Raw genomic sequence first — 25,977 nt, forward strand, 5'->3', positions numbered from 1 at the left:
CCCCGTTCCATGCCCCTCCCTGTGGCAAGCACAGGGTCTCATATTTCTGAAACTGAAGAGATCTTTTTGCCACGGTGCTGCGCCCAGCTGGCCCGGCTCTGTGGTGCCCAGGCACTGGAAAGTATGTGCTTTCTTTTTTCCACTCTTTTTAAGGGTCTGAACTTGACCGAGTTCAGCAGCTGCCGCTGTGTCCTCAGCGCGGCGATGGCTAAGGAATTGTTAGCACTGCTCCCAGGGCCCCTGATTTAAACTCGAGTCCACTTTTGGTTTTAATTCTACTCCAATGATATCAGCCTTTAGCAAAGAGTGGGTAACCGGATTGTTGTTCAATGATGGCGTTTACGTAGAGAAAGCCGGCCAACCCCAACACAAGGCAGAAAGCCGGAGCTGACTGGTGATGTCTTAAGTGAAACCCAAGGCCACAGCCAAGAAGGCTCAGCAGACAGGAGGACCATGTAGAAAGGTTATCAGCTGGATCCACACGCCTGGGTCACTAACCAACCATGTGGCTTTGGAGAAGTCCCTTAACAGTTCAGACTTACAATTCTCTCCCCTGTTAATATGAGGAGTTCAGCTCCCTAAGGTTCCTTCTGGCTGTAAAATCTCGTGATTCTATAAATATGAAAAAAGAAATCAGCCGTTTACTTGGTTTCTGTGTTTAGATGATGGCAAACAACCAGAAGTTTAGAAGCATCTGAAAGACACTGAACTGGTCCAGATGCTTGGTGCTGTGACACACACAGCCTCTGGAGCCTCAGTATATCCCTGTGAGCAGAGGACATGAGCACTGGAGATCGTTTAATGACGGAGATCTTTATGAGGTCTTAAGGATTCGATGAAATATGACAGCTTGCAGTACTGTTCTAGGTATTGCAAAAGCTACTCAAGTCCATGAGTCATGGTCCTCTGTCTTTAATACGCTTACACCTCAGTTAATGACAGACACAACTAATCTTTATACCGTGCAGTTCAGTGCTATAATTGCAGAAAAGGAAATTGTTATGGGAACATGAAGGATGGAGAAATCATCCCACTGAGGGTGAGAGGGAGACTTCTGTAAGGTTTTATGGAAGAACCGGAAAGATGGGAATAAAGGCATCTGGGCCAAGGCAGTGGCCAGAGCAAAGGTCCAGAAACTTCCCGGCATGGCCGGGACACGGCATGTAGTATCCCAGGGCAATGCCACAAGATGCTCAAGGAAAAGGAGATCTAGAGACAAAGTGATGAAGTTCTGGGGTGATGGCGGGGGGGTCCAGAGCCGACAGCCAGGAAAGAATTCTTGCAGACGTCTCCGGTGCAAAAAGGTGATTTTATTAAAGCACGGGGACAGGACCCTGGGCAGGAAGTGCTGCACAGGTAACTGATTATATAGCCTCAGGTTGGGAGGGGGTTAGGGAAAAAATAAGTCCCTAAGGAATTTTTGGAAGCAAGGTTTCCAGGACCTAGGTGTTGTTAGAAAAATGCTGTTTATTACCATGTAGTAAAACCTCAGTCACGAGACCCTTCAGATGTATATCAGGGGGTCATAAGCTTGGAGTATGATTGCCAGCATGTATCTTGGGGCAGGTGAGATAAAGGAAGTTTCCAAAGGAATTTTTATATGTTAAAGTAGACTTACAGGACCCTGGGGGAAGGGGGTGGCGGTCAGGATGATGTTAAGCCAAGACTGCCTTTTGCTCCTAGCAAAGTGTCATCATCGAGGCAGCTGAGCTCCTAGAGGGAGGTCACTCTGCCAGTTTCAAGGACTTGTCAATGGGCTGCAGGCAGTAAGGGAATTTCATTTTTCATTCGCTTTAGTTTCCCACAGTACCATGGCAAGCACTTAAAGCCCTTTCCTTTGTTCTTGGGTAGCCAGGAGTGTCGGAGGCACATCCCACATATCCCATCTGGGGGGTGGGAGGTGGGGAGGGGTGTCGTTTGTCTGTATTTTGCCCTCAGCTTGCCTCACACTCCCTCACCAAAAGAGCTGAAGAGGGACCGGTGGGGAAAGCCCTGGACACCGGCCTCCGGAATGGCTTTTACCCTGTGATACCAAGAACCTCCAGAAGTTCTGAGCAGTGGACGCTCCAAATGAGCTAGGCTGCAGGAGGTTCGTCCTGGCAATTCTACTGCCGTTTGAGATGGGTAATACGATCAGTCTGTACCTTCATTTTTCTCTTATTCACTCCATGCTGCCACTATTTGGGAATCCCTCAAATTTATTTTTTTCCAAATCAATTTCCTGGCCCTTCAAATGGAAGCAATTGAGTTTCCTACAAGCACTGCCAGGATTTTACATTCGAATGACTGGTTTGGCCTAAGGCTTTGCATCTAGGTTCCTGTGTTTTTCTCTTCTTACAAAAGAGTCACAACCACACGGTATAGGCTCACGGATTTGTTGTTGTTGTTGTTGTTTTCCCTCTTTTGCCCTACGCTGGAAAATATTCGGGGATGATGGAAAAAACGCACAAACATCTCGACTGTTGGAAGGGCTTGCTCTAGCGCTCACAAAAAGACCAAAGTTGAGTTAGTCATTCGAAGTAGTTCACCGACTACTTTTTTGATTCCTGGTGTCCTCGCCCAAGGTTAATAAACCCCCAAGTTTCCAGGGCCCCTCAAGTGTAATAGTAGAAAATCACGCAGACCCTCATACCAACGGTATCTGGTTCCTCTGCCTGGGGGTGGGGGGAGGGGCGCGAGCACAGGTGGCTTCTGCAGCTGTCACCGAGAAGCTGCCCACCACCATGATACAGGGCACGGGGAGGGGGTCCGCAGACCCTAGATGGGCTGCCCCTAAAATGGGCGGGTGTCGCACAACAAAACCGAGATGAGCGCGGCAGTAAGAGAAGGGGCTTCTCCTCTGAGGAAGGAGCTGCCTTGGGCATGAGCCACCAAAAACCTAATTCTCCATAGAAAACACACACTTCCCTTCCCATCTCTGGGTGGCTCAGCCCACAGATGGGCATAAATGGGAGGCTTCCACATTCGTTTTCTTTTGGGCCACCTTATTTAGAAAGGCAGATCGTATCTGTCCACCGGGGTGTTGACGAATCTAGGGTTCAAGTCCCTGATTTATAATTCAAAATCTGTCCCAGCCCTCCACATACCCAGGTGTTCTGGAAGGTCCAGAGTGCATAACGTCCCCCCGCCCCTCCGACCCCTCCAATAGGCGTTCTTTTAACATCTAAGCAAACCATTACTGTGAAGAACGACATACGGGATAGTCCCTGTAGTTTCCCGTGCACATAAAAACCAGTCTCATCCACACCAAGAGAGTTGCATGTCTCATGCCACTTTTTGTAAAAGTCCACCAATGGTCAGAAAATGAATCCTCCTCAAATGAATAGATTAGCTTAAATTACCATGCCATTTTACATTGTCTCCACTGATAGATGAATAATAAAACTATAAGGTAAATGTAGCTTGAACTGAATAATGGGCATAAATAAAAATATTGTGACATTAAAAACTCAGTATAAATTGAACTACAACGTACTCGAAAGCTCCTGCAATCATAACGTGCACACTGAAATCCATTAACCTAATACCTAGCCTGCTGTTCAAGAGAAGAAGTCTACCACGTAAACAAATACATATCTGAACACTTCTCCTAAATTACTGTACAATCTGACTGCAAAGTCACACACTTACAAAGTCTATCATCTGTATTTGGTTGCTCTCTAACCAACAAGCAAGTCGTACCAGGCTACAATGTGGCAGCATAATATAAACACAGAAGCAGCAAATGGTACAAAAGTAGCAGCAAATGTCAAAGACAAACCAGGGTCATCCCCGGCGAGAAGAGAGATATTTACATAAGCATTCAGAAAAGACAATGGAGCCCCAAATTCCCTTTAGCTGCACACCTAATCAACCTCTCTGCTCCTCACCTGATCATTTTTATATAAAAGCAATTCCCACAATGATACACGCAAAGACCTTAGTTGCCATAAACTCAGCAGCAGTTAAAGATTCTGTTGCACATTCGATTTGCTTTAAGACTCAGCTATTTTTCAAGCAAAGCTTTCAGTCCTTACCCAGCACTACCCCCCCTCCAAAAAATTAGCTTCACTGACAATATCCTTCTTAAATCTGTCATCTGCCAAGGCCGTTTTCTTACCTTTGTAACTCACTCACATTTGTTTCGTTTGATGATTCTTACCCAAGCAAGGACAATTGTTTGACTGAAATCTTGCAACTTTCAACTTTGCCCAGATTTTGCTGTCGTGAGGAAGGGGAACATCGAAACCCCGGCACATTACTCAGCTGAGCTAATATACATCTGAATCAGAGCTATATTTTAAATTCTTTTACACTTACTTAATATAGTGCGTGCTGCCTGTCCACTGATGCGATATCAGAAACCTGCAAGCTACTATTTCTGCAACTGTGTCACTGTAGATAGTCTGAAACATGTACGTAGCTGTTGCCATGGAAACAAACACAGCTAGGGTAGAGTGCCACGCTGTGTTAATTCCTTCACCCATGAACCCCAGGGGAATGCTAACATTCATCTTCTTTCTCCTTTAGTCTCACACTGCTTTAATATTTTTTAGCATTATCAAATGATGTACTAAATACATATGGTCCACCTGAAAATACGGACAGCTGAAATGAGCTGTGTGCCAACCTAGCCTATTGGGTGCTGCTTAAGGTGCTACGTAGACAACTTTGTTTCTTTCTTTTAAAACAGCGTGGGCGGGACAAAAAGGTGACCATCCCGTCTCCCCAAAGAAGAAGTTATCGTGCGATGATGGCACCAGAATAAAGACGCCATCCGAAATGTGCCTCATCAGTTCTATGAAAGGCAGTGGAGGTCTTGCAAAGTTTCTGAAGTGGGTCCAAGCTAAGAGCTCTTCTTCCTTCTAACGAGAGCTGCTTAGCAGGCTGTAAATCCAATAGCTTTAATTAGGCAAAAGCATAAACCCTCAACAAGGGCTTCATCTGTCCCTGCTTGGTCTTTGTTCCCAAGCCCATGGAAGAAGGTATTAGAATGAGTGAATAACTAACAAGATGGAAATCTGCCATCATTCAGGAGAAATGTGATTTTCCCGGAATCTGAACATTCTCTGTTTTGCTTCGAGTTCAAATCGGTGTCCTTATCAATTGTTTGGACCAGTGGTGAAAAGTCAAATATTCTTTTATTGCACCTACAAGGCAAAATGTACAGATATTGGCACATCGGGCCATCTTCCCATTATTCAAACCAGGACGCCGCTTTGAACGTTGGGGTTACTTATGGCAGTAGACAAAAGTAAGCTGTTCGAAATCTTAATTACATCCTATCCCTTGGGCTAGTTAATAATATTCAATCTAGATGAAAATGGCCACACTCTAGATTTGCATGCTGATGTGCCTCACTTGAATACAATTTTCGCTCTAAACAATCAATTGTAGGCTTTAAAAGTGCAGATCCGTGACTCTGAGCTGGCATCTTTTAAAGAAACCACTACCACTAAAGAAACCAAATAACCACTTTATTTGTGGGCATCATGGCAAAATCATCCTACAGAAGACAAGGAAAATGTTCCTATCATTTTCCCAAATTGAATCATTCTTGGCTTCATGCTATGATAAGAATAATCAACTCATCCCGAAGATAAAGCAGAACAGAAAATAGATATAGACACCTTAGTGGTGAGACAGATGTCACTTTTTAAAAGCATCTCAAGATGATGTTAGGGTCAGTACAAAGCCTGGCCTTTGAGTATTAGCAAGGCCGGTAGAGATTACCTTTTAACGAATCACGACCGGTACTTAACAAACTTAGGGAAAAGAGTCACCGCAATAAAAACAGTTGTTTCATGGGGCGCCTGGGTGGCTCAGTCGGTTAGGCATCCGAGTTCAGCTCGGGTCATGATCTCGCAGTCCATGAGTTGGAGCCCCGCGTCGGGCTCTGGACTGACAGCTCGGAGCCTGGAGCCTGCTTCGGGTTCTGTGTCTCCCTCTCTCTCTGCCCCTGCCCCACTCACTCTCTGTCTCTCAAAAATGAATAAATGTTTAAAATATATATACATTTAAAAACCACAGCTGTTCCTTACGTTTACTTTGCACGTCTGTTGGGCTTTACCAAGCATTTTCACATAGGTCATCCCATTTGACTATGACAGGATTATACTTTCAATGAGTTGGGCAACTGTCACCATTCCCACCCCTCATCAGAGAGAACTGAGGTTCCCAAAGTCAGTGACTGGCCCAAGGTCACACATTAAGTGGTAGAATCTTATCGTCTATTACCTGATCTAATAACGGTCTTTCCATGTGCCTCTGGGTGTGCTCACAAATGCAGTTGGTTGTAAAGGACTTAAAATAACTCAGTAACAATACTTACAAAGAAGGAGGTCTTGAAAGAAACAAACAACTGGTGTCTGGGCTATGACACCACCCCAAGGAAGTAATAAGCCATTCCAGACTTACAGCCACAGAGAAACGAAAGTGGATTTCATCGTGATTTGTGCCATTCACAACCCCCTGCCCACATTACCCTGGATGTCAAGAATTAACTGCATTTGACCATGCTACAAATTTGGAGAAAGAGCACTGACTTCCTAGAAATGAATTTTTCCAGACCACTGACTTGTTCTAGTTTGGCCGGGGGTTGGGGGGTGTTCATTGAAGAGCACAAGGTGTCCTATGGGTCGTGTTCTGGAAGCCTGGGGATGCTCCAATTCAAGAGTATGGTTTGGTTCCTTTTTTTTTTTTAATGTTTTATTTATATTTGAGACAGAGGGAGACAGAGCGTGAGCAGGGGCGGGGCAGAGAGAGAGAGGGAGACACAGAATCCGAAGCAGGCTCCGGGCTCTGAGCTGTCAGCACAGAGCCCGACGCGGGGCTCGAACTCACAAACCGTGGGATCATGACCTGAGCTGAAGTCAGGCACTTAACCGACTGAGCCACCCAGGCTCCCCTTGATGAAAACACTTCTGAATTGGAGTGTATAGGAAAACTGAGTGGGGCATGTACATAGCATGTAATTTAGCTTGTTATAAATATTTTTCATGACATGCCCGGCATCACGCACATTATGATACAGAGGTGCTCTCAGAAGCCGTAGGAGCATGGGCAGGCGGGGGAGGAGGTCACCCACACAGGAAAAGGCCCCACACGACTGTGATTTGCTAATCCCTATATTTACATTTTAATTCTCTTTGGCCTCTGCTGGCCCTCCTGGCTGTCAGGGCATCAGCTGGCCTCCTCACCACGCAAAGTGGCCTGGCTCGTACTATTCCCTCCCTGTTTGATTCACATCTAATATGCCAGGGGCTGGGAAACCAAATAAGAGAGTTGATTAGAATTTTGTCTGAAATAAGATGAATACAGGCCTGCGAGAGTGTCCCTGGGCACAAAAGTGTCAATTTTTGGATGCCATTGACTCCAGGTCAATTAGCCTAAAGCCAGTCACCTAATGAGCAATTTGCTTATAATCTGAACCCTTTTCGAGTGCTTTTACACGGGAATGTCCTTTACTTCTTCGGCCATGTCTCTGGCATGATGAGGTTTATAAACTGAGCCTTCTCAGGGTACACCAAGCTTGTTTTTAAATTTAGTTTATGTGCAATTTTAATTTTTAAATTAAATAATGTTTTGAGATACTAGCAACGAGTGCAAAAACGCTCAAAACGGAATTGAATTTCTGGTGAACTGATTATTAGGCAAATTAAGACCAGGAGAACTGGTCTTAAGGAAATTTTTACTTCTAATTTTAGGTTTGGTTTTTTTTTTAAGAATGCAAAAACCGTCCAAGGAAATGTGCAGTTCAATCAGGCAGAACGCACAAACTGACTTTCACATGCTACCTAAGTCTTTTTCCCTCATTGCACGGGACTCCGCACAGCCGAGTTTCCAGCCTCCGTGGAAGTAAGGAATTTTGTGTCCTTTGGCTTTGCTTTTGCCACCATGAATTTAACCTGTAGGCTGAGTCTCACTCAGAGCAGGGGTCACCTTCCCACTCATCCGGGGGACTCTGATGTGTGTTTGAAAGTTGTAGCACAATGGCACAACACCATGATCTTTTGCATCAAATCCACGCACGGACCAAAGAAGCCTGAGAATCACTCAGCTGATAACCCAATTCTTTAAAAAAAAAAAAAAAAATTATGTTTATTTATTTTTGAGAGTGCGGGGAGGAGCAGAGAGAGAAGGAGAATCCGAAGCAGGCTCCAGGCTCCGAGCTGTCAGCACAGAGCCCGACGTGGGGCTCGAACTGATGAACCATGAGATCATGACCTGAGCCAAAGTCGGTCGTTTAACTGACCGAGCCACCCAGGTGCCTCTGATAACCCAATACTTAATGCCAGGGGGCAAAAGGCCCAAGGTCAAGGTGTATCCAGTGTGACTGGCACGGGCAGCACGACTGCCATTCAAAAGGAGAGGCCAGGTGCCTTGCAACACTCTGTTCCGAGGCCCCTTTGAGAGGGAATCCAAAGACCGGGCTTGCCTTAGAGGCCAGAATTCACATTGACCTGAGAGATCAGGGACAAGCTGGTGGATGTGCTCCCATCAGGCATGATCAGGGCTGCAGAGTGGCACAGGACAGAAGTGGTCCCCGTGCCCCCCTAATATCCACGGCTCTGACACAGACACTGCCCCTCTGGGGAGAACCCCCAAGCCGCTTAACCACTCTGCAGAAAGCAAGAGTTCCCAACCGCGAGGCACGCCGGCACGGAGCTTCAAGAATGCCAACCAGATAGTAAGGGTCAGCTTCTTCCTAGAGCAGCCGTTCTGGCATCCGTCGTGCGGGTGGCGGGGAGTGGTGGGGGCCAGCTCCTGGAGAAACTGACCAGGAAGGCCTCACTTTTATGACGCTCCCATGGATGCTCAACGTTTGGGAAGGAAATCCTTCTGGGAACGGAAACGTCTCCTTTTCATTCTGAAGTTATCCTTGTGACATTTGCTTTCAAGGTCTCCAGTTGGGGACAGAGTAGCTAGATGTCCCCAACCGTGTACGAACTTGCTCTATCTCTACATGGAAGATAATCAATGAACTCAACAGATGTGCCCTCTACAGGGTTACGTCCACTCTGGGACTGGACACAATACCTAGCTAGCCACTGGGGAATCTATAAAACACACTGTTTTCCTTTTTTAATCTGAGGAGGCAATGAATTACATACATGTGGTTTATCCTAATCCTCCCTACTTAAGAAAAATGAAGTTTTTAATACCGTAGGTCACTAGTAACGTACATAATCAGAATATAAACCACTTTTATACTGGAACATTTCAGGGTCTGTTTTAATGGGGATCAGATAAGACCATCGACTTACCTAAAAAGATGTTTGTTTATTTCCCAGCCTGAGACAGTAAACAATCTGATGGGGGCAGGGAGGGTGGGAGGTGGTGAGGCAGCAGGCACCGCGAAGGCAGGGACCCAGGATTCTTCCACCGTGTAGCTCTGTTGTTTCCCACATTTGTATGGCAGCTCACTACCACCTCGTCCTGTCTCGGTCAGAAGCAGGAGGAAAGAAAACACGGAGGGCTTGATCCTTTGTTTTAAAGGCAAAACCCACGGGCGCCTGGGTGGCGCAGGGAGTTAAGCGTCCCAACTCTTGATCTCGGCTCGGGTCATGAGCTTACCATTTGTGAGTTCGAGCCCCACATCAGTCTGTGCACTGACGGCACAGAGCTCGCTTGGGATTCTGTCTCTCACTCGCTCTCTGCCCCTCCCCTGCTCGTGCTCGCATGCGTGTACTCTCTCAAAATAAACAAGCATTTAAGAATAACACAAAATAAAATAAGATAGAATAGAATAGAATAGAATAGAATACAAAATAAAATAAAATATAAGATAAAATAAAGGCAACACCCAGATGTCGTACTGGTAGCTACCGGTTTATCTGATAATCAGCCAGAACTTAGGCACTTAGCCATGGCCGACAGACAGAGTTCAGCTAAGGCTCCGGGGTTCTCCTACTGAAAGGCAATGGCTACTAGTAGATAAGCAGCAGTGTTTTAAAAATGCTAAATGCATTTGTGGATACAAAGATTTATAGTAAAAGTTGACGAACATGCGTGGGAATGATAAGCACCAAATCAAGATAGGGATTATGTGGGTCACGAGGGAGAGGGGAGGCCTGAGACTGGAGCATACGGTACGCAGGGACCCTGCAACTGTACCACCAACGTCTTATTTTTTAAATATTTGAAGCAAATGGGGCAGAATGTTCAGATCAGCCAAAGCTGCATAATGGACACATGGGTGCTTTTGATGTTTATATGTTAGAAATAAATCTAAATCAAAAGCTGCAAAACTATTAAATTTAGCATTATCTCTACAGCCCAACGGCAACTCAATTCACAATTAAATTATATTTCGCCAGCTCTAAAATGCACATTTTTCTACATTTGAACTCTCTGAAATGAGTGCATCGAATTCTACCGGGCAGCCTTTTGTCTTAGGGGTACTTAAAATAATGTTTTATTTTACAGTAAATGTTAACTTAGATGTGAAGATATGGAAGGCATAAGTCACACTTCGTGGTGCATTTTAGTATGTTCGACGGTGGGGGTGGGGGAGGTTGCCACAAGAGGGCATCTCAAAGCTTACGAAGCTCTCAGAGCCCCGTACCTGGGTTCTCTCCGTCTGGCGGTTTTCTGACTTCCAAGCTAACATTCCTCCCAGTGCAGTGCCTCTGATTGAGGTCATGCAAAACACACGCATATGCAGACTAATCTTCTCTGCAACTGAGGAAAATGGAGTAGATAAAAGCCGTCCTTTATTAGTTCTAAAGTACTTGAGAGTCTTTTACCTGGGAAGTGACAAAAACATAAACGGCACCTGCAAATGAAATCCAACTCCAAATAGGAAGAAAACGGCGTCAGATAATTACTGAATCAAAAGTTTGCACAGGCTGAGAAGACACGGCAGACACAGCTGCCTGAGATCAACGAAGGGTGCTCGATCCACCCAAATCTAGGTCCATGCGCCTGGCCGGCAGAGGTGATGGGAAAGAACACCATGGTCCGTTCTCCTTTGATGTCTGTTACGTGCTATTGTGGGGCTGCCTCGTGGGAAATTAGCTAAGAATACATCAGCAATATTGTTCCCTCAATATTAGCAAGATGCAAATGAAAGAAAATGGGGGAAAAAACAATCCATACAGCTGGTTTATCAGAATGCAGAAAAATAAATCACCATTTTTATTTAAAAAAAAAAAACATTTATGAAAGTTTTCTTCATTTCTCACATTCAGTTAGTATACAGTTGGCATTTTCAAAATTCAAACCTGATGTGGATTTGGAATTCAATGAAGCACATTGGAAGACATCTGAGCGAAAAAATACAAGTTCTAGCCATATGCTACTCGCGCATGAATTTGAATATTTGAAAGGTAATCTAGAAATGCGAATGTTTCCAATTCTCCTTACCAACAACAGTAATTCATAGCAACCACACGTTTTATAGATTGAGCCACTTCACCATCTGAGAGACAACAGTAGGACAGACGGAGTCAGGGGCTGGGCTTCTGTCCCAGCCTGGCTAGTTATGAGTGTGCGATTTTCACAAGGTCACCACCGCTCTGAAGGTCGGCTTGGTCACTGCTCGGGGTGCCCCACTGGACATATTAACACATTAAGGAGTTTGGAAAGTTTTCAAGTTTGGTTAACTAATGGATGAAAAACCGGAAGACCACTCACAATGGCTGCTTCCCAAAGACAAACCCGACACCATGAAACAAGCTCTAATATCAAGCCCATTGGATTTTCTCCTTACTCCATGCTATTTATTTACATGGTCAGAAAGGAAATGACCCAGGGATTCAACCAGTAGCAGGGACTCTTCTCCTGGGTCTGGCAGGAGAAGCGCTTGACTTGCACCCTTGACCAGGACAACAGGAGCTCCCAGCCCCAGTTGGAAGGTTCCCTGACAGTGCCCAGCTAGCCTTGTCCTCTTGTCCCTGGGCCAAGCCTCTAACTGGATCACTCAGCCAACGAGTATACCAGCCAAGTGGTCATGTGGATCGCTAATCCACTCACGTGCACTTGGGAGACACAAACCCGCAGAAGACCCAATCTACGGCGTTATGCTCCCTCACTTTCCAAGCCACATGTCAAGAATCCATCCCATGTGTTCGCAGGATGGCTACAATGCCATGGAGTGGTCCAAGCACTCAGCACTGTGATTCCTATGTACCTGGAGACGGGAAGTAGACGGCAAGACTTGTGACAGAAATAAGCCATCTTTTACCAACTTGTTGAGAAGTCGGGAGAACAAAAACGATAGCATCCTTCTGGATCTGTCCTGGCAATAATTCACAACGGCCCCATCCTTCAATCTGCTCCTAAAGTTTATGAAGACGGGGGCTCTTCCAAGGGGCATCAGAGAGCGAGTCAAAGAGCCACAGTTTGGTGTGAGGACAGTGTTGGAGTGTCCACGACCACTTGGTCTAGCTGCCCGTGTCTCCACGCTGCTCCCCACTTCCCACCCCAATTCGAAGCCCCAGGTCTGGGGGAAATCTCTGAAGAGTGGCTTCGTATTGTTTGGGAGAGATGCTCTTCTTGGTATAAACTTTTTGTAAGACGATGCAATCATGGCTCGTAGGACTGGTAGTTACCACTTCCCCAGTCCCAGGGAGCCCATCTAGAGATCTGGCACCCTGAGCCCTTGGATCCCATCCACACTTAACCCAGGAGCATCCAAACAATACGTGAACTTCTCGCGAAGCACTTTCTTCCTCGACAGGCCTTCACGTATCCTAGAAAGCAAGGATGATCTCCACCCCAGGCAGTGACATAGAACCAAAGCCAGAAGAGTGAAGGTCCGGAAAACACACACGATCTGGGACTTAGCTCCCTCTGCAGTTTCTTCCAGGCTAGGCTGTGATGGTCTGATTTTCTCTCTGCAGTCTAAACTTCATCAGAGAGCCAGTGTGACCAAGGGTGCTTCAGTGGTTGCTATGAATGTTGTTTTGTTTGCTTGCTTGCTTTAATCTGTAGGTTGCCTGAGATTATTCAGCTAATAAAACAGCGTCCCTGAACCCACTTGCTTTAGGCAGCATGGACAGCAGCTGATTAAGTCGTCAGTCAAGGGAGCCCAGAAGGCCATCTAACAGCACAATGGCAAAGATCTGAAAACACCCAACCCCAGCAAGCGCGGGGCTGATCTGGAATTCCAAGTGGTAAGGTAAGACGCAGGGCCACTGGAGCGATCGGGTTCCCCCACCAATGGAAAATGGCAGTGACAAATGAAGCCTGCTTTCTACTACTGCCCTAAGCAGGCCAGAAAACACTTGAGAAACCTGAGAATTTGACCACATCCAGAAACCAACGTTCAATAATAACTCCCCAGTTGAGCAAGCGCTTGGCTGAAAAGGTCTCTCTATTTGGTTGTGAGCCATACATCAGCTTGCCTTAACTTTATTGTAAGGAGAAATCCAAAACCTATTCTGAAAGAGATCAACCCTAACTTTATTTAGGTCGCACCGCTGACATACACAAATAATGGGAAGTGTGTGACTAATTCCGAAACAGCCAAGAAAGGTCAATGTCTAGTTTGTTTGTTAACCCACGCTAATCCGTGAGGAACATTAATGGGCATTTGCCATTATCTGCCCATCAATGCTGCAGTCATTAAATGAACAGAAGTAGAGAGGATTTTACACTCATTAAAATTAAAAAAAAAAAAAAAAGTATGCTAGTACCTAGTGACTTGGGCCCGGAAATCACACATTTACGAACAGCTCTCAAAAGCATTTATATAATGCAGCTTCAGTAACCTGGCTGTGAAGTAGAAATGATTATAACCCCATTTTATCAATAAGCAGCCTGATATCCAGGCACGTGAAGCGATTTGCCCGAAGTTCCTCAGAAGTTAATAATAGCCGAGCCAAAATTAGATTGCTGAGACGTGAGACTCCGTCCCCAGGCCCCGGGAGCCGGGTGGTGTCTCTCAGGAGGGCAGGCCCAGGAATGCTGCCGGATCCTAGCACGGACCGGCCAGCTCCATGCAAAACCAACGCTCTTCTGGAGAAGCGACACCTCCACGTACCCTCAAAGGCAACCAGCCTTCCTGCGCCTGGAACCACTGGACCGAGAAGGGATCTGGCTAAAGATGATGGGAATTTGGTCTGTAGATTAGCCAGCATGCCCAGGACTCTGCTCGAAGCACGCGCCCTCCCGAAGTGGGCGAGGGGTGGTAGGTAGGCTTTGGACATGTGTAACACCCCCCCCCCCCCACCCGTTGAAAGGAAAGAGCATCTCTGCCGAAGGAAGGCATTCTAGAAATTCCACAACACCCAGACTACCAGCATCCTGACGCACCTCCCGCCCCCCTCAACCCCAGAGTGTGGTCCGATGAATAAGGGGGATGGGTGCTAAGAGGGGCACACGCCTGGACAAGCACCTGGAAAAGCAGGAGTGGGGCTGGAGCAGGGAATGTCAATGTCACGCCTGACTCCTCTTTCCGCAGAGGGAGAAGCTCAGGCCGACGGGCAGTGATGCGCCCGCCCCAGGTTGCCCGGATCCTCAGTGGACATGCTTCACGCAGACTCCCCGGCTGCTGATGCCCAAAGCCACAGACAACTCTAGACCGGTACTTCTCAAATTCGAATGTGTCCACGGATCACTCGCAGGCCCCATCAGAAGCAAGGGCTGACTCAGTAGGTCTGGGGTGGAACCCGAGACTCTACATTTCCCACCAACGCTCAGGGGACACCCACGCTGCCGGCCTATGGACCACATGTTGAGTAGCAGTCCTATCACGTCCCTCGACGTGATAGGACATATCCTCGACATTCCTACTAGCCTTTATGTCGTCTGACATCCACTCCCACTGCCAACAACGATTCTGAGCTTCTCTGCTACTTCTCTCTCCCTTCCCTCACTCTGTTCCACCCACCCAGGCCTCCCTGGCTATTCATGGACCAGGCCAGGCCCCCTTCAGGACCTCACAGTTGCTGCACCTTCCACCTGAGGAACTCTCGTCCCCTACGGATCTACTTGCCATTATCCTTCAGCCCCTTGGGAGGGAAGCCTGTCCTGGCCAACTGGTTTAAAACTTTATTTAATGTTTATTTGCTTTTGAGAGAGAGAGAGAGAGACAGTGCAAGCAGGGGAGGGACAGAGAGAGAGGGAGACACAGAATCCGAAGCAGGCTCCAGGCTCCGAGCTGTCAGCACAGAGCCCGCTGTGGGGCTCGAACCCACAGACGGTGAGATCACGGCCTGAGCTGAAGTCGGACGCTTCACCGACTGAGCCACCCAGGCGCCCCCTGGCCATCTGGTTTAAAGTCACAGCCCCCGACCCCGCTTCATCCTTCTCTAGAGCACTTTCTACTCTGCAGAGTATAGGTATCATTTATTTTGTTCATCGTCCTTTATCCCCTAGCATGTCAGCCCCAAGAAGGCGAGGTTTTGTCTGTTTTGCTCATTGCCATATCTATTCCAGTGTATGGCGCATAATAGGCCCTTAAATATTCGTGGAATGAAGACAAAATTTAAATTTTAATACAAATGTTAAAGCACCAGCCACCATCCTTACGGACCTCAGTGATCACCTGCTTACATCTAATATGGTAGTTTCCAATCTGAAAAAACTACTTCAATATTTCAGAAAGATCCATTGTTAGACTGTAGGAGATATTTTTATCTTGTCAAGCAAGTACGGGCTTTGTGGAGAAAGGCAGCCCCCACGCCCTCCAGCTCTCATTCACCATTCAGCCCGGATTCCTCCTCCTTCCCCCTCATGGGACCCACTCAGACAAGAGGCAGATCAAAATTGACAAGCAGACCTCCCCATGAGAGGGGCTTCCCACGCAAACGGGGAGGATTTGAGAGGCGCTAGAAAGCAGGATGGGGGTTCTGCCTGGTGTGCAAGAGAGCCCCGAGGCTCAGAAAGTTAAGCGACCCACGGTGAAGGGTCTCACTGCCATTTGGTGGTAGGGCTGGGACCAGAACCCAGGATGCCTAACTCTCAATCCTGCGCCCTCTGCTCCTCTTTAGAAACAGAATCTGGGATCTGGTCTGAGAACGGCTTCAGTTCCAAGACCCAGGACAGGGATCCCGGGGAAGTCTTGTGACATCCACAGAACCAGTGGAAGTCAGATCTTGCCAGGGGCCAGGCCTGCATGTCCCCTGAAGGCTATCATCACGCAGGGAGGGCCGTGTGTCCAGGGTAAGCCCAGGACCCACGCTGCCCTGCACCTCACCAGCACGCACCTCCAATCATTGAGGAGCCCCGTGTGGGGGCGTAGGCAGCTCCCCCTAAACATCCAGAGGATCCACGGTCATCATCGTGGTCACATTCAGAACGACAAGACATTTTTGGAGCTTGGAGGCTGTAACTTTGAAGTCATAGATTGAAATAGTGACCAAGTTCAATACCTCCTGCCTTTTCCCAAAGACGGTCCCACTCCCGTTCTATTCCGAATGCACATACCTGGCCAGAGCAGGCCTGGGTATTCCTTGACTCACATTCAGATCATCTCAGAGGCTGGGGGTTCTCGGAAGACCTGCTCCGTTTCTAATTCACATTATAACTCACATTATCTCACAGTCCTCTTTGCCCTGAAGCCTAGAGGTTCCCCTCTAAAGGTGTTGGACCTAAACTAGCCCAGGCTTAAGGAGGTTTTGCAGTCCTAACGGTGCAGACTCTCTAGAGACAGTAAGGATAGTCCACTGCTTTCTCAGAATGGCAAACCCCTGTTCTCTGCCATCTGCCTCCAGCGGAGAGCTGGCTCTTATGCCTGCATCCCTCCAGAGCAGGGCAGGAAACCATACTGAGGGTGGGTAGTATGATCAGCTGCTCAGAACTCTAGGAGACGAAAGACTTCCTCTACCCTCTTAGGTTCCGTACCTGGGGCCTGTACATTAACCTGACAAGAGACAGACTAATGGGGAAAAGCAAACAAATATTCTGTGACAGTAATATTTTTATGGGGCACAGGGGGCTTCACAGAAAGAAGTGGCAGCCCCAAGTGTTTGGATCCAGGCGTCTAGATACCATTTTAACAAAGAGGGATACGTTGCGGAGACGTGACAAAGCAAAAGAGTAAGGGATTTGTGGGCAGTGACTAGGAGATATGTGGGGGAACTAATGTGGGAGAGAAGTGAGGTTTCTCTGTACAGGCTCATCTGAGCGTCGGCTCCCCATCTCCAGTGATAACTATGTTCTCCTCTTCCTGGTACAGGGAGGCCACCTTTCTCACCGGAAATTTATGCCCTTCTTTTAGGTAGAGAGGGGGAGGGCAGAGAGCCCTTCCTGTCTCAGCTGTTTCTCAAGTGCCTTCAGCTCAAAATAACCAATATGCCAAAGTGGTAGGGTTGGGGACAGCATGTTCTGATCCCCTTCAGGGCTGTGAAGCAAGGGCTGTTGGGTGTCTTGGGGACAGACTTTCACATGTCAGAAGTAGTAGGAGTGAAATATCAGAAAGAAACTAAGCAGTTACAGTAGGGTTCCCCGAACCCTACTTCCCAGATGCAGCTTCTACGCAGTCTAATGCTACCATTTTGAGTTTGCGGGGTTTTTAAATTTTACATATATACATATATATATTTGAGAGAGACAGCACGTGTACCTGTGCACATGTGTGCAAGCAGGAGAGGGCCAGAGGGGGCGGGAGAGAATCCCAAGCAGGCTCCATGCTCGGTGTGGAGCCTGATGGGGGCTTGATCTCATAACCTGTGAGATCACGACCTGAGCCAAAATCAAGAGTTGGATGCTTGACTGAACCACCCAGGAGCCCCTGTTTATTTATTTCAAACCATATCCACTGTTACCCAACTATAACTATCTCCTACTCTGTCTTTGCCCCTTCGCTCTCATTCCCTCTCATACACACACACACACACACACACACACACACACACACACCATCCCCTCCACTTCGGGAAGAGTTGGTAGCATTTCCAGATGAACCAGGAGGGAGGGGACATCGCTTTATCTTTGTTCCCTCCAGCTATTGTGGAAGGGTCACTGGAGAACCAGGTGATGATGCTGACAATGGAAGACACGATAATAACCAGCCAAGCCAGAACGGAGAAGATGCTAGAAAAAGAGAAAACCCACGAGTGAGGGAAGAAGAGCGTGAAGCATGGAGAGAAGCTGTCCTAACAGCCGGGTAACCAAGCACTCCACTCCCACCCCACGGGGCTAGAGCCTCGGGGACAATGGAGCCGGACATTCTGCACCTCGCTGTGCTTTTCTGCTGCAGGTCTCAAAGGGAGCTGGCTATTGTAAATGGATTTGCCCTTGGCCTCTGCATCAATCAGACTTGAGTCCTTAACATCTGCCAGCGGAAGCTTATGTCTGTCCTCACCTCCTCCCTGGGGAGAACCTCTGTGTAAATCACATGCCTGGACAACAGCAATGTTACCTCAATTAAGTGCAATTAAACAGCCAAACAACGTTCCTTACCGCACAATCTTGGAGCTGGCCCCTTAAACCTTGGGCATGGACATCATCTGCTGTGACCAGACTTTACTGATAGGGAAACTGAGGCCCAAAGGGGTTGGTCAAGGTCACGTAAGCTGCTGGGAACAGAGCTTGCGCTGGTTGTCGGGACAGCCCTCTTTCCACTACTCACACTGCCTAGAACAACTACATTTAATTTTAGTTCATCACACATTCAGCTTGCGCTTTCGAGGAATTTTATAGTCCTCACTCCATCTGTGCATTTTGCCATTCTTGTAGCTTTCCCTTTATTCGGTGCTTCCCGTGGATCTATCTGTTGTGCTCTCCGTAAAAGAAGAGAGAGGTCCACGAGTTAAATCGATCGTCATCTGGCTGTCGTTTCGACAGTGTAGAGAGGCCAAAACATTCACAGCTGAGCGTACTCCATGTTACTCTGAAAAGCCAGTTCCAGATCGACGATCCACTTTGGGTAAGGGCAGAAAAAGATTTCTTCCAAGCCTTACCGCCACTAAGAATAAGGTCACCAATGTCAACTTACGGCACACGCTGTCACTTACAGAGGTACTGGGTTTTCCTTTTCAGAAAGGCTTCAAGCACAGGGAAGCCTATTTAGGTTGAAACCAACCAGTCAGAACGTGGTCACATGTGCATAACTGTTCAAACAACACACGTAATGAAAAGTTAAAGGTTCGGTTCTGAGGCTGCCCAGTCATGAACGCCCAGGGTGTCAAAGTGCAACAGGAACCATCCCTGCAGCCCTTGGTACCTGAGGAGCACTTAAGGGGCCGTAACTGTGACAGCGTGGCTGCCCCCTGGGACCCGGGAGCAGATGTGGGCATCTCTGTCACGGCATCGGTCAGAAGCCACCCCCCCGGGAATGGCTGCAGGGTTCTCAAAATGCCACTGGGCGTGAACGAGTAAAAGAGCATCCCAATTGTCCAAATTAAGCACCCAACAGGTACAGATTAATAGTTGACTTCATCCACAAGTTGTGCGTCTCGGGGAAGGAGAGTACACAGCATTATTGTTTGTGGAGCACCCAACACAGAAGGGCATTTTATTTGTGTGCAGATACTGTGCGTACAGAGATGGCTATCTGTGCAGATAAATGCTTCAGGGGCTTTGAGCTTTAGGAAGATGGAATCTGGCTACAGTTTCTTCTCTCTCTCCTCTCTCTGTTGCTTTAATCTTTTATACCCTTACAGAGGCCAGATGGAAATGGATGCTTCCGCTCTCCTAAGGTGTAGAAGTAAATAAGCAAATGAAATCTCAAGGATCAACACATGTTTAGTATTCTACATGCAGTAACTTGTCTTCCTGCTGTGACATACGTCCTGGCTCCAAGACGACGAGGCCACCGAGGACTCAGGAACGTAGAACGATATTTCGTGGCCTCCTACCGTACGCAAAGCTCTGTGCTAGGCACCAAGGATCAGGCTTCCGGTAGCTTTGTGAGGCAGACAACCCGCAGAAAAGACACTCTGGCCGGCCCTCCTAGTCTCGGCCCCGAACTGTTCGCCTCGACCTGTCCACAGACCCTGATCAGCTGTCTGTCCTCCGCACTCTCTCTGGCACTGACTTTATCATTTCACCTCCCGACTGTGCTGGCTCTCGAGGATGAGGCACACTGGGCCACCACCAAGGCCTTCCTGAAACAGGACTGGAGTTCCAGACCCCGCGCTTCCTGTTCACGTGAGGACCAGGTCCTTCCCCGAGCAGGCACCCAACCAAATAGGTTAGGGTTCTCCACTCCCGGGGCAGGGCACAACTCTAACAAGGTGAAAGATTAAAGAGATGCATGTCATTTTCACGCCTTTGCGGAGCGCGTGATCTCAGCAGGAGGGCAGACGCAACCACGTAAGTTGGCATGTTATCAAAGGAGTGATACAGAGGAGCCCAGAAGAGTAAAAAAAATAATAAAAAATAAAAAAAATGGAGGCCAGGCAGGGAAAGTGCCATAAGGGATATGACCTTACACAAGTAGATGGCAGAGAAAAGAAAAGCATTCGTTCATTCATTCATTCATTCATTCATTCAATAAACATGGTTTTACATTTACCATGTGTAATAAGGTATAGGCTCCTTTCAGCGACCTCCAGGTAATATGTCAATTGCAACTGTGCACACCGCCGTCTACACCACGCAGACAACTGCAGAAGGAGATGCAAGAACCATTGTAGGAGCCTCTACTTTCTCCGGACAGGGTCTCCTTCTCCTTTCAACTAGCCTCCCAAATCCCAAGATCAACAGGGTTAAGTCTGGGTGTTATACACATGAGCCAAAGATGACCCATGTTGGCTCCTGGGGTGTTTATTTCTTCACTGCACTCAGACCTGTTAGCCCAAAAGTCTGCTGGTGCCTAACTCAAATTCTTACACATCCCATTATTTTTTTAATAGCCCAAACAAGCAGATTTTTAGCTATTTAAAGCCTGCCGGTTTTGCATACCTTACAAAACCACACCTAGCATCTGCTAGCCAATGACAAGATACAACCTTGTGGTTATAAACCCCAAAGCCACCACTGCCCTTTGGAGCTTCCTGACAGAGACCAGCCCTGACACGCTGGTGAACATCACCTAGCCACACGTGAGACCCTCTCCAGTTATCCTCTCCCCTGGAGTGACCCTCCCTCCTCCCCTTCTGAAGAGGTAGATACCCTCAACCCTCCCGCTACACTCTGTGGACGGACTCCTGTTCTCGGGGGCACCACCCCCTGCAGCCCCATGTAAACCTGCCTGAGTACTGCCCAACAAAGGTTGTATATACTACTGCTACTCGTAGGCATATCGTCTTCCTTGATCAGTCCCGAGACCCCTCAAAGGCGCTACACCAGGCTGCCATATTTATAACCATGTCACCTTGTTCCCTGGCCTAGACTGATTGGAGGAGGGGCACAAATCTGGCCCAAGCCTGGCCAATCAGATTATCTTTCTCAGGAAGAGAGACTCGGGATTCAGAAAATGGAAAATGGCAAGTCAGACTCCCAGGTCTCCTTATAATATATTTTCCCCCATTCTCAGAAAACTAAGTTTGTTTGAAGGGGTCTCTGTGACTTGGTTTGTTTTTTTTTAATTTTTTTTTAATGTTCATTTATTTTTGGGAGAGTGAGAGGGAGGGAGGGAGGGAGGGAAAGAGAGAGAGAGAGAGAGAGAGAGAATGTGCACAAGTGAAGGAGGAACAGAGAGACAGAGGGAGACACAGAATCTGAAGCAGGTTCCAGGCTCTGAGCTGTCAACACAGAGCCCGATGAGGGGCCCGAACTCACAAATCGTGAGATCAGGGCCTGAGCTGAAGTCGGACCTTAACCAACTGAGCCACCCAGGCACTCCGTGGGTCTCTGTGACTTGTAACAAAAACTTGTTAGATAACTGAAAAATATGGGGCACCTGGGTGGCTCAGTCGGTTAAGTGCCCGACTTTGGCTCAGGTCATGATCTCACGGTTCGTGGGTTCGAGCCCCGTGTTGGGCTCTGTGCCGGCAGCTCAGAGCCAGGAGCCTGCTTTGGATTCTGTGTCTCCCTCTCTCTCTGCCCCTCCCCTCCCCCGCTCATGCTCGCTCGCTCTCTCTCTCTCTCTCAAAAATAAATAAACATTAAAGAAAAGAAGTTTAAAAATGGTGGTCAGCTTTGGAATGGAGGGCAAGGATGGCTCACAGAGCCTTAAAAAACAAAAACAAAAATAGAAACAGAAAGGCCCAGCATAGAGACAGATGACTTTCAATCACTGGCAATCAGGGAAGAGCTCATGTAAGAAACAGGAATTGGAATGAATTCTTCACAAGCAGCCATTCATAGAGATGTGAACAAGCACGGTGGGGCTGCTCAAAGGGACGGTGGGCCAGCTGGAGGAAATGGTGATGCTGGAGGAAGTAACTGAGGCCAGACAGCTCGGCTGAGCTCAGCTGGGAAGGCTTGTGGATGCTCAGGCGGCCAGCCACAGGATGCCGGGATACCTGAAGGAAAACCATGTTCTTCTTTCTCCGGAAGTTCTGAGGTGTCTGGGCCAATGCTGGGGTACAGTCCTAACTGTGCGGCTGAGGTGACACACTTCCATTCCTTCTGCCTCCCTTACCCTCAGGAAAGCTAGAAAACTATGGAGAAAGGGGTGTGAGATTTGCAAGGGCAGCTGGCTTCCAGAAGTACAGACGTATCACTGTCTGTGAGTGAGGAGACAGCCGTCCTAGGCAGCAGGGATCTGCTGAAGCCGTCTGAATGAGGCAGGAACGTGGAGGTTTATTTCATTAGGAAGTTCTGGCTGTAGGTGTTGAAGATCGTATGGAGGGGGAGAGCCTGGCACCGGAAAGTCAGATATGAAGGGCTATGAAGTCTGTCCCGAGAAAACGAGACCAATGGAATGGACACGAGAGCACATAATCTCTCAAGGAACAGCAGGAGTCAAGACTGGAACTGCCCAGGGTAGGAGGGAGGCAGCAATGCCTTCACGGAAGGGGGTGAAGCCGAGGGAGACGGAAGAACCTAGAACCAGCGACAGAACTTTCACAGTCCAGGAAAGAGGAGGGTTTTGCTTTTTGTAATAACGGAGTAGTTACTAACAGACCAATCCTCTTGAAAATAACAACTACCGACCTTAGATTTAAAACCCAAGCAAATGAGCAAACAAACAAAAATACCACCTGAATGCAGAAGAAAGCAAAAACTACAGGGGAGTCTACCCTTGAAAGAAGGGGAAGGCGATGGGTACACTTTGCATTTTTTAAGACTTGTCACTAGTCAGGGCCACATGGGGCTCTTAAAACATGGATACAAACCCCACGTATTATCGGCTTGAAGAACCAGAAGGCAGAGTCCAGTACAAACACAGCAGATATAAAGTGAGGGGTGAAACCCCATGAAGTAGAGAGTCTGAGAAAGGGAAGCCCCAAGTCTCAGGTAAAAACTCTACCTTGATCTGCAGCTACCCATGTGTGGGGAAGATTACAAGCAGCCAAGCTAAGGCTAAACGAGATGTGGAGAGATTAGGCTACAGTCCACCACAAAAAGAGACAAGGGTTGGAATCAGAGTCAACTCAAGATAACTGCCTAATGACACAAGACAAGACAACTCAACATCTTTTAAGAATAACAGAACCCAGAGTCTCTACAATCTATCATTCATAACCTCCAGGTTATACTCCAAAATGTCTAGACATGTCAAGAAACAAAATATAGCCCGTACTCAAGAGGAAAGTCAAAAGCAATCAAAAAGACTGACCCCAAGATGACCCAGATGTTAGAATTAACCGATGAGGATTTTAAAAGCCTATTAAAACCATGCACGTGATACCTCAGCACAAAAATCAATACGCATGAAAAGCAAAATACACTCATAATGAACAGGAGCCAAATGAAAATTTAAAATTGGAAATTTAAAAATCTCCTGAATGGGCTTGAGAACAGAAGAGAATCTATGAACTCAAAGACAAAACAGACTTATTCCGTCTATAAAACAGAGAGAAAGAAAGACTGGAAAAAATGAGAACCTTGGGGACCTATGAGACTATCCATAGCTAGCAATTAAAGTCTAAGAAGAAGAGAGAACAGGGAGATAAAGAATGAGACACAAAGATTATCTGAAGATACAATTTCCTAAATTTGGTTCAAGATATAAATTTTTAGGTGTTGAGGGGAGGAAGATGGGTGAAATAGGTGAGAGATATTAAAGAGCACACTTACCGCAATGAGCACTGAGTACAGAATTATTGAATCACTACATTGTACACCTGAAACTAATATAACACTGTATGTTCACTACACTGGAATTAAAATAAACCACATAACTTTAAAAAAGGCATACACTTTCATGTCTGAAAAGACCCAGGGGTGGCCGCCTGGGTGGCTCAGTTGGTTGAGCGTCCGACTTTGGCTCAGGTCATGATCTCACAGTTCAAGGGTACGAGCCCCATGCTGGGTTCTGTGCTCACAGCTCAGAGCCTCGAATCTGCTTCAGATTCTGTGTCTCCCTCTCTCTCTGCCCCTCCCCCACTCACACTCTGTCTCTTTCTCTCTCTCTCTCTCCCTCTCTCTCTGTCTCTCTCTCAGAAATGAATAAACATTTAAAAAACATAAAAAATAAATAAAAAGATGATTCAGGGGCACTTGGTGACTCAGTCAGTTGAGCATATGACTTCAGCTCAGGTCACGATCTCACAGTTTGTGGGTTCGAGTCCCACATCAGGCTCTCTGCTGACAGCTCAGAGCCTGGAGCCTGCTTTGGATTCTGTGTCTCCCTCACTCTCTCTGCCATTCCCCCACTCATGCTCTCTCTCTCTCTCTCAAAAATAAATAAATATTAAAAAAAAATAAAAAGACCCATAAACACCAAACAAGGTACATACAAAGAAAGCCATGGGTACATTCATAGTCAGACTTTGGTGGGGGAAAGGGATTAAAAAAACAACAACAACAACCAGAAACAAAACATGGTGGACGTACTCAGAAGGAGTGGAAAACCCATTAGAGACAGAAGACCAAAGATAAAGACGACAGTAGATTTTTCATCAGAAACAATGCAAGTCACAAGACAGTGGAGCCACATCTTCAAAGTACTGAAAGAAAAAAAAAACTGTCAAATTACAATTTTAGATCTAATGAAAATAGTTTTTAAAAACAAAGTAAAATAAATGCCTTTTCAGACCTACAAAAACTAAAAGTATTCACTGCCAGTAGATCAGCACTATAAAAAGTGTTAACGGAAGTCGTTTAGGCAGAGGGAAAGTGAGTCAAGATGGCACTCTGGATATACACAAAAGAATGAAAAGCACCAGAAATGATAACTATGTAGATTAATATAAAAGACCTGTTCCTTATATTTAAATCTTTTTAAAATTGCCTTTTTAAAAGGCAATTGATTTTTAAAACAAAAATACTAACAATGAATTGTGGGGTTTATAACATAGAAGTAATAAAGCATATAGGACACCTATAGCACAAAGGCCAGAATTAAAAAAATAGCAATGTACTCTTTTAAGATTCTTGTACTATACATTAATAGTAGGATATAACTTCAAAGTTGACCATGACAATGATGTATACTACAAATGCTAAAGGAACTACTACAATAATACAAAGAGTGGGTGCCTGGTTGGCTCAGTCTGTACAGCACGTGACTCTTTTTTTTTTTAAACATTTATTTATTATTAAGAGACAGAGAGAGACAGAGCACAAGCATGGGAGGGGCAGAGAGAGAGGGAGACACAGCATCCGAAGCAGGCTCCAGGCTCCGAGCTGTCAGCACAGAGCCCGACGCGGGGCTCGAACTCACAAACCATGAGACCGTGACCTGAGCCGAAGTCGGACGCTCAACCGACTGAGCCACCCAAGCGCCCTCAGCATGTGATTCTTGATCCTTGGTTGTGAGTTCGAGCCCAAGACTGGATGCAGAGATTGCATAAAAATAAAACCTTAAATAAAATAAAAAATAAAATAAAATAATACAGAGATATAGGTATTAAGTAGACAAAAAAGATAAAAGAGAATCGAAAAAGAACGATTAATCCAAAGGGAGGCAGAAAAGAACAAAAGGGTAATAAGAGTAATAAAGGGCTGATTGGACAAACATAAAACAAATAACCGGGGTGCCTGGGTGGCTCAGTTGGTTGGGTATCCAACTTCGGCTCAGGTCATGATCTCACGGTTCATGGGTTCGAGCCC

At 46.8% G+C, this 25,977-nt stretch overlaps 1 protein-coding gene across 6 annotated transcripts in view; it reads right to left on the bottom strand.

The window, feature by feature from the left end:
* Positions 1–25,977, bottom strand: part of FOXN3 (forkhead box N3) — a 391,024-nt gene that overhangs the window by 280,154 nt on the left and 84,893 nt on the right. For 3 of the 6 annotated variants that reach the window (XM_042944045.1, XM_042944044.1, XM_042944036.1), the window contains exon 1: positions 9,246–9,434. The exons of the other annotated variants lie outside the window; for them this stretch is intronic. The gene's annotated coding sequence lies outside the window, so the exon portion shown is untranslated. Of the gene's footprint in view, positions 1–9,245; positions 9,435–25,977 lie in introns of those variants that run through there. 6 annotated transcript variants of the gene reach the window in all.

This window comes from Panthera leo, chromosome B3 (genome assembly GCF_018350215.1).
Source record: "Panthera leo isolate Ple1 chromosome B3, P.leo_Ple1_pat1.1, whole genome shotgun sequence".
NCBI lineage: Eukaryota > Metazoa > Chordata > Mammalia > Carnivora > Felidae > Panthera > Panthera leo.